Source organism: Prunus avium, chromosome 8 (genome assembly GCF_965620075.1).
Source record: "Prunus avium chromosome 8, drPruAviu1.hap1.1, whole genome shotgun sequence".
NCBI lineage: Eukaryota > Viridiplantae > Streptophyta > Magnoliopsida > Rosales > Rosaceae > Prunus > Prunus avium.
The window spans coordinates 6,542,804-6,552,576 of NC_142291.1; positions in this window are offsets into that span (position 1 = coordinate 6,542,804).

A 9,773-nucleotide genomic window follows, 5' to 3' on the forward strand; every position below is an offset into this window, starting at 1 on the left:
TTGTAAGGAAATACAGTTTCATAGAAAGTGACATCACGTGAAGTATAAACCTTTTTAGTGTGAAGATTCACTACTACAAAAAGGGGAAAAGACGACCAGTAAACAACGACGGTAGATCAAAAAACCGTCGTTGTTTTTTAAAAGACGACGGTAATAGAAACCCGTCGTAGAAACATACTTTAAACACCTAAAAAACGGCACACGTATAGATATTTTGAAACCACGACGCACCAAATTAAAAAAGCGTCGTCTTATTACAAAGGTATTTTCAGAGTTAAAATCTGAACCTAAAAACAACGACTGCATCTATGAAATCACCGCCGTAGAAAGTAAAGACGACGATATAAAAATAAGACGCCGTGTTAATTAATTAATAAACACGACCCAATTTTCTTAGTCAGCGACGCATAAATTCAAAGGAATCTACGACGGTTAATTACAAAAAAAATCGCCGCTTTAAATTAAGTTACCACGACTGTAAATATAAATTTATCGGTGTATTATTATTGACGTCGTGTTAATATATTAATAATGTCGGTATTTAGTTAGCGTCGTCTTAAATATTATATTACGTCGATTGTTATGTTATTGAGTCGTGTGAAATATTATATTACGTCTATTTTTTATAAATAACCGTCGTTTGTTTCCTTATTCTGACTTTTTATTATGTCTTTTTGTTAGGATGATTTGCAAAAGCAAGTCTCTGAAGGCACAATTTCTCTGTCAGGATCCAATGATGTTTTGACAATGGCTTGGGTCCCGAGCATCCAGGAAGAGTTAGAGGTGTAGGGGCTGGGGTTTTCCCTAAGCAATACTTCAACTTACCTAGACAACAGAAGGTTAGGTTTGCTGATCAATTGAAGGAAAGTGTAAGACTTGTCCTTCAAGAAGAGACTTTGAAAATGGAGGCTAGATCAAGGGAAGAGAGTTTAAAGATGGAGGCTAGGACGAAGCAATTGGTAGAAGCTGAGAGGGAAAATTTGCTGAGTCAGCTTTCAAAAATCATCCCCAATTTTGATCCAAGCCTGCTGAAACTGAATACATTGTCCCAAATCCAAGGGCAAAGTCCCAAAAATCCAATGTCTGACAAAGCAAGCTGTTCTGGGGCACTTGATGTTAGAGCCCTACAATTTGAGGAGGATACTGCCAAGAATGGGGAACAGCAGGAGGAAATGGTAACGTCTTTGAACTTTGAATTTTCTGTTTCTCTGTTTATATTTACCGTCGTCTGTTAATGTTTACCACGACGGTTTATTTATTTGTTTTAATTTTTCTACAATGTCATTTATATATTTCTTTATTTCTTATAACAGAAATCAGGGGAAGTTGAAAAGAGAGTAGAAGGAAAGATACTTGAGATAGTTGAACAGGTAAATTCTCATAACTTTGCTTTTTTCAATTTTTTTTTCAATAAAGGAATTACCACGACGTTTAATGAATGTTACACGTCTGTAATTATTTAATTGAATGTTTAAATTGTTGTACAAGCTTAGATACCGTCGTAGTATATGAAATACCACGACGTTTATTATTTACCGTCGTGTGATTAAATATACACGTCTGTAATTATTAAATACCGTCGTTTGTTATTATTACCACAACGGTTTAATTTAATTTTTTTACTTTTTTTTTTTTGCCCTTTTTGTACTATGTCTTATATATATTGAGTTTATTTCTTATAACAGAAATCTGGGGATCGTGAAAAGATTGAACAAAAGAAAGATGAAAAGGTAAATTCTCTTAACTTTGCCTTTTTCATTTCTTTTTCAATTTTCAGACGTCTATATTTTCTTTCAACCGTCGTTTGTTTTAATTGAATGTTTAAATTATTGTACAATCTTTCTTATATATATTTCTCTTTATTTATTAAAACAGCAATCCAGTGTTGGAGAAAAGAAAATTGAAAAGGTAAATTCATTAATTATGAATTTTGCATTTGAATTAGACGTCGGTTTTATTTAAACGACGTAATAAAGTATTCATTACGACGGTATTTTGTTACCGTCGTATAACTCATTTTAAGACGACGTTTTGTTATTTAAACCGTCGTTGTTATTTATTTACCACGTCACTTATGTTGCTTTATTTGTTCAAACAGAGTACTGAAGTACCAGATTATACAAAGCTGGAGTTGCCATCTTCTTTACAATCCCTTTGTAGTTATGTTGAATCGACACTAAAGCCTCAGGAGAAGGCTATGAGCTTTATGATTGAGAAGGAGGTGTTTGGCATAGATCGTAACACCTTCGTCTTGCATGAAGATATTACCCAATTTGCTGGCATGGAAGAAATTGGGGCTACTGTCGTTGCAATATATATGAGGTTTGTCCTTATCAAATATTCATTTGACACTCTCCTTTTGTTTAAAAAAAAAACACTCATGGTTTCAATTCATATATTTAGGTGCCTGTTTGATCATCTAAAAGCTGCAAATATGGTGAATATGGTTGGCTTTATAGACCCTGCTCTAGTTAGTGCTGACGCTGGTTCATTAACTGAAAGATCACGTCTCGTAGCCAATCGTCTTCAAAAAACAGATGGTGAACAGATTTTCCTGATGCCTTACAATCCAGGGTTAGTCTCCAAAACAAAAAACAGGATTTTGTTTGTATGATGCTCTGCATATAACACTATTTAACCTTTATATTTATTTTGTGCAGCCGTCATTGGGTCTTGATCATTGTAAGAGCAAAGAAGGAAACCGTATATTTTCTGGATCCACTGCCTGGAAATCGGTTTGTGGATGAGGACGGGAAAAACATTGTGAACTCTGCTCTAAAAATGTATAATACACACATAGGCAGAGTAGGCCGTAAAACACCTCTCTGGAAAACTCTGCCCGGCACTCCAAAGCAACCAAGCAGTGTAGAATGCGGGTATTATGTCATGCACTTTATGAGAGACATCATAAAGGATACTTCCCTGGAATTTGAGAAGATGGTAAGAAGAAAATTTTCAGATTTATTTTTATGTGGGTTTTTATATTATCAACGACGGTAAATTAAAAATACCGTCGTTGAATATATATACTATGTCGGTGAATGAATAATAGCATCGTCTGTGAGATTAATCTTTGTTTATGGACTGCAGTTTGCCAAAGGAAAGGATCAAGCGCCATACCCCCAAGCTGCCATTGAAGAAGTTAGGAAAGAATGGGCAGAGTTTGTGTGTGTTCATATAGAGTAGAGGAATTTTAGCATACTTAAACATTTTTATAAAATGTACAAATTTTGTTAGAATTAGACAAGTTTTTGTACAAAATTGGTTAGAATTCGCAAGTTTTTGTTGAAATCAACGTCCCTGTAAATTTGTTGAGGTTTTCATGTTGTGAAAAACCGTAGTTTGTTCAAAAAGACATTGTATACACATAACAACGTCACAGTTTTTAAAAAAGCGACGTAAGAGGTTTTTCAAACGACGCTCTTGGTTCTATAGACGACGTTGTTTTTTTGATATTAGACGGCGAGAAGTTAAGAGTTGTGGTCATGGAAAATATTTTGTACGTCGTTTTATGTGCAAAAATGGTCATGGTTTAGAATTTAAACGACGTTTTGTTTTAAAATTAAGTCGTTTATAATAATTTAAAACGTCGTTAATTTATTAACGCCGACGTGGTTTGTGGGTTTTATTCATAATATTTTATTCCATTTCATTCAAATATTCATAATAAATTGAAAATAAATCCAAAAAATGCAACGTCAACTCCTATGAAGTCATTGAGATATTTTCTTCCCCCTTAAGCTTTAAAAAATTAAGTTTGAGTTATACAAATTTAAAATTACCACAAAAAAGAAAAATGTTTTCACGAGTCACAACATCACTTATACTTTAATGGTTTAGGGTTTAGGGTTTAGGGTCTAGGGTTTAGGGTTTAGGGGGATGAAGGTTTATTTTTGGGGTTTAGGGTTTATGGTTAATATATATTAGGCCCTAAAACCATAAATCCTTTTCTATAATTATTTAAAAATATATATATAATTTATGGTTTATATTTTATGGTTTAGGGTTTAGGGTTTAGGGTTTAGGGTTTAGGGTTTAGGGTATAGATGTCATATTTAACGACGGTTTTATTGTTTTCCGTCGATGATTTACGAAGAGCGCATTTCTAAACCTTGGTTTCTTTAAAATGACGTTGTACACACATAACAACGTCATAGTTTTTACCAAGCGACGTAAAAGGGTTTACAAACCGTCGTATTATAAATTTATAACGACGGTAAATAATTCATAACTGACGTAGTTATCACAACTGCCGAACGACTGTATTTTAATAAACCGACGTGGTTACTTTGGGGTTCTGAAAACGACGTCGTTCTCTTTTTAATACTCGCCAAGTGACTTTTGGATTTCCGATGTAGTTATGACGGCGCTTGTTTATCTAAACGGACGTTGATTATTAAAATATGACGTCGCTATGTATATTAGAACCGACGTTGTACTTATATAATTTGTTTAAATATGATTTTTTCACGCGTTTTTTAACTCTCAGTTTTCAATTAGGGTTGCAGAATGATTCCTCACAAGAAATTGTCTTTCTGAAAGCAAATGGGTTTGCAGAATGATTCCTCACAAGACCAAGCATGGGTTTGCTACATCCTCCTGTGTAGCAAGGGTGGAACCAGCTTTAGAACCTGCATGGGTTTGCAGACGCACAACCCACAACAGGATCTAAGGCTGGTTCCCCCCTGCTACACAGGAGGATTGAAGTTGATCACTGTGGAAAAGGGGACTACAATGTAACCAGGAATCGAGGAGTGAGCTTTTCACACTTTGTTGATTTTGATTTTCTGAAATTATTAGATATTCATCTGTGGCTGTGCAGGAGCTTGAGAACAAGAGGAAGGAGAGGGCCCAGCTTGCATATGAGAGGAAGAAACAGTTGAACAAGCTGAGGGTGAAGGCAGAAAAGAAACCACGATGTATTTGCCAAATTTGTGTACATATATTGTGTAAATATTGATCAATATTTAACACGAAGAGATTTGCCTTTTAAGATGAAAATGTTGTTGAGGATTGAGAATTAAATTTTGTTTTGTGTTAAGAAAGATATTACCAAAATAAAAGAAAAATTAATTAATTTTAAAAAGCTATAAAAATAAGACGGCGGTTTACAGAGAAGGCAGACGTATAAATTGAAAAAATACGACGGTAATTTGAACTTAGGACGTGGTAAATAAACACGACAGTAGTGTTGTAGGTACCGTCGTAGTATGCTCCAAAATAATAAGTCGATAAATTAATCTCTCGCGTCATGGTATATTATTTAACACGTCGTTTTTTGTAATATACCGACGTGTATTAATTACATATACACGTTTAGGTTGTGGAAAATGGTTTGTACGTCGTTTTCTGTGTAAAAATGGCCATGGTTTTAACTTTAAACGACGTTTGTTTAAAAATTACGTCGTTTATTATAATTTAAAACGTCGTTAATTTATTAACGCCGACGTGGTTTGTGGGTTTTATTAATAATATTTTATTCTATTTAATTCAAAATATTTATAATAAATTGAAAATAAATCCAAAAAATGCAACGTCAACTCCTATGAAGTCATTGAGATATTTTCTTCCCCCTTAAGCTTTAAAAAATTAAGTTTGAGTTATACAAATTTAAAATTAAAACCAAAAAGAGAAATGTTTTCATGAGTCACAACATCACTTATACTTTCATGGTTTAGGGTTTATATAAATTTAGAAAAGGGATTAGGGTTTAGGGTTTTATGGACGAGATATTTTAGGACATAAAACCCTAATCCCTTTGGAGAAATTATTTTAAAAAAAATATATATATATATATATATATATATATATATATAATTGTTGTTTTATTTATTAGGGTTTAGGGTTTAGGTTATATTTGTCTATTAGGGTTTAACGACGGTAGTTTGGTTTTGCGTCGTAAGGATATTTACAACGACGTCATTTTTAAAATAAGCGTCATGTTTAGGTTGAACTTTTAACGACGATTGTGTTTTTGTTTCCGTCGATGTTTTTAAAAAAGCGCGCTTTCTAAAAATTTCACCTCGACCTAAAATTTTCAGATTTCGCTCTAACTCTTATACAAGTTGCCAAAATTTCTGTGTCCTAAAACATTTCGCTCCGCTCTCTCACTTCAACTCTAATTCAAAGTTGGTCTCTCCGTCGAATCCAAGTTGGCCAAGTTTACAACTCCGTCGAATCCAAGTTGGTCATAAGCTGTGAGCTCTGCCTACCTGTAAGTGCAAACCCTAATCTCATGCTTGTAAATTCATTGAATGATATTCAGTTCTGTGGTAAAGGGTTTTGTGATGTTTTAATGTTGTCGACGGTATGGGTTAATGGATTTAATGTTTATTGTTTTCATGAATCGGGTTTAGGGTTTAATGTTGTCGGATCTTTTAATACTCTCTGTTATTATGAATCGGGAATGGATTTAATGTTTTCATGCTTAGTATATGTTGGTTTCGTGCTTAGTATTAATGTATATGTTGTGTTCTGAATATATTCTGGGTTCTTGAAAATAAACTGGGATTTCGAAATCTTTTTTATGCATACGACGACGCTTGTTTTAACAAACCGTCGTCTATAAAAATATACCACGACGCTTGTTTTAACTACCGTCGTGGTTCAAGTTCGCGGGCGTCTGTTTCTTGCTAGCATTAGACGACGTTTTTTTAAAACCCGTCGTCTATATATGTGTAAAACGTCTGTTGTTGTTAAAAAACCGTCGTCTGTTTACTATATTATTTGCTATTAAAACCTTATATAATCTGCTATAGTGATAGTCATTGCTTGTCTTTTCACCTTATATATGTTGTGTTTTGAATATATTTTGGGTTCTTGAAAATAAACTGGGATTTCGATATCTTTTTATGCATACGACGACGGTTTTTTTAACAAACCGTCGTTTGTAAATATATACCACGACGCAGTTTTTAACTACCGTCGTGGTTCAAGTTCGCTGGCGTCGTTTCTTGCTAGCATTAGACGACGTTTCTTTTCAAAACCGTCGTCTATATATGTGTAATACGTCTGTTGTTGTTTAAAAACCGTCGTCTGTTTACTCTATTATTTGCTATTAAAACCTTATATAATCTGCTATAAGTGATAGTCATTGCTTGTCTTTTCACCTTATTATAGATAATAGGATATAGTGTCGGAGATGGATAAGTCATGGATGCACTCGGATAGAAGATCGAAGGCATATGAGTTAGGGGTGGAAGCATTTTTGCAATTTTCTGTAGAAAATCTTCTAACTACAACGCATATCCGTTGTCCATGTGTTAAATGTGCGAATTTGAAATTGTTTGGGGTTGGAATTATAAGGGATCACTTATACTTTAATGGAGTTGACCAAAGCTATAAGAATTGGACATTTCATGGAGAACCTTGGGAACCAATTGCAACTAGTAATGCTAGTAGAAATGTTGAAGAAGATGATGACCATAGTAGGTACAGTTTTGTGTCTGAAGAAATAGAGATGGATGATAATGATTTTGGTGATTTTGGATCCGATCCTTATGAGTTTGCTAATGTGATTGGGGATGGAGATCAACCATTGTACCCTGGTTGTAGAAAGTACACCAAGTTATCGGCATTAGTGAAGTTGTATAATTTGAAGGCAAAACATGGGATGAGTGATGTATGTTTTACAGAATTATTGATACTTCAGGGCGAGTTGCTTCCAGAAGGAAATACAATACCGGCCTCTTTGTATGAGGCAAAAAAGACTTTGTGTGCATTGGGGCTGAGTTATGAGAAAATCCACGCATGCCCCAATGATTGCATCTTGTATAGGAAGGAGTATGAAGATTCAACTAATTGTCCTACTTGTGGTATCTCAAGGTGGAAGGAAACCAAAGATGGATTCTTGAAAGAGGGTGTGGCAGCGAAGGTGTTGTGGTATTTTCCTCCAATTCCAAGGTTTAAAAGGATGTTTCAATCACATGAGACAGCTGCGAATTTGACTTGGCATGCTGCTAGAAAATCAATTGACGGTCAGATGTCTCATCCGGCGGATTCCCCGTCTTGGAAACTTGTTGATGATAAATGGCCCGAGTTTGGTAATGAGCCGAGAAACTTGAGATTGGCTCTTTCATCTGATGGATTCAATCCCCACAGTTCTCTAAGTAGCAGATATAGTTGCTGGCCAGTTATCTTAGTTACATATAATCTCCCACCATGGCTGTGCATGAAACGAAAGTTCATGATGTTGACTTTATTGATTTCCGGTCCTAAAAAACCCGAAAATGATATAGACGTCTACTTGGAGCCTTTGATTGATGATTTAAAATCTTTGTGGGATGGGATTAGAGGAGTGTATGATGCACACATAGGAGAATATTTTACACTCAGAGCTGCATTACTGTGGACCATTAATGATTTTCCCGCCTATGGAAACTTATCTGGTTGTGTTGTTAAAGGATATAAAGCTTGTCCAATATGCGGCGATGATACACCTAGTCATAGGTTGAAAAATGGCCACAAAATTTGTTACATTGGGCATAGAAAATGGTTACCAATTAATCATCCATATAGAAGGCAACGTGCAGCTTTTAATGGGAAACCTGAATATGGCACGCCTTTGGAGCCATTAAGGGGAGAAGAAGTGCTGCATATGGTTGAAGATATTAATTACATATGGGGATCGAAAAAAGGGGGAGGTGGAGGTGAAAATGATGGTGACAGAATTTGTTGGAAGAAGAAGTCAAAATTCTTTGATCTTGAGTATTGGAAATACCTTCCAATGAGGCATGTCCTCGATGTTATGCACATTGAGAAGAATGTTTGTGATAGTATCATTGGTACATTGCTGGAGATCCCTGGAAAAAATAAAGATGGGATTGCTGCTCGGTTAGATTTATTGAACATGGGGGTCAAAACTGATTTGCAACCCGAGTATGGAGAAAGAAGTACTCGTTTGCCTCCAGGGCCTTGGAATTTGTCAAGAGCAGAGAAGAGAGCGGTTTGCAATTCTTTCTATGGTATGAAGGTCCCTGAAGGTTATTCTTCAAATATAAAAAATCTTGTATCTTTACAAGATTCAAGACTTCTTGGCCTTAAATCACATGATTGTCATACCTTAATGCAGCAATTGCTCCCTGTGGCAATTCGTTCTGTTTTGGAGAAGCCTGCAAGGTATGCAATAACTCGTTTGTGCTTCTTCTTCAATGCTATATGTGCAAAGATGGTTGATGTTTCCAAGCTAGATAAGTTGGAAGAAGATGTAGTAGTTACTTTGTGTTTGCTTGAAAAATACTTTCCACCTTCATTCTTCGATATCATGGTTCATCTAGTAGTACATCTTGTTAGAGAAGTTCGTCTATGTGGGCCAGTTTATTTTAGATGGATGTATCTGTTCGAAAGATATATGAAAGTTCTAAAGGGGTATGTTCAGAACCGTACTCATCCCGAAGGTTGCATTGCGGAGCGTTATATAGCTGAAGAAGCTGTAGAATATTGCACTGAACATTTATCTGATATTAGTACAATTGGAGTGCCATCAAGTCAGAAGATAGGAGTTTCAAAGCCATTATCAGGTTGCACAGTGAGCTTAGTTGATCGGGACCTGTTGAACCAAGCACATCTATATGTCTTGGAGAATACGGAGGAAGTTCTACCTTATATCGAGTATGAGTTTTATTCCTTAAGTTTCCATTTTAAATTATTCCTTATGTTTATCTTATATGTTTGGGACCGTAATGCTTGAATTTTTCGTGTCATGTAGGGAACATATGATCCACATCAAGGCCACTTATCCAAAATTTAGAAAGAGAACAAAGTGGCTGCAAGAT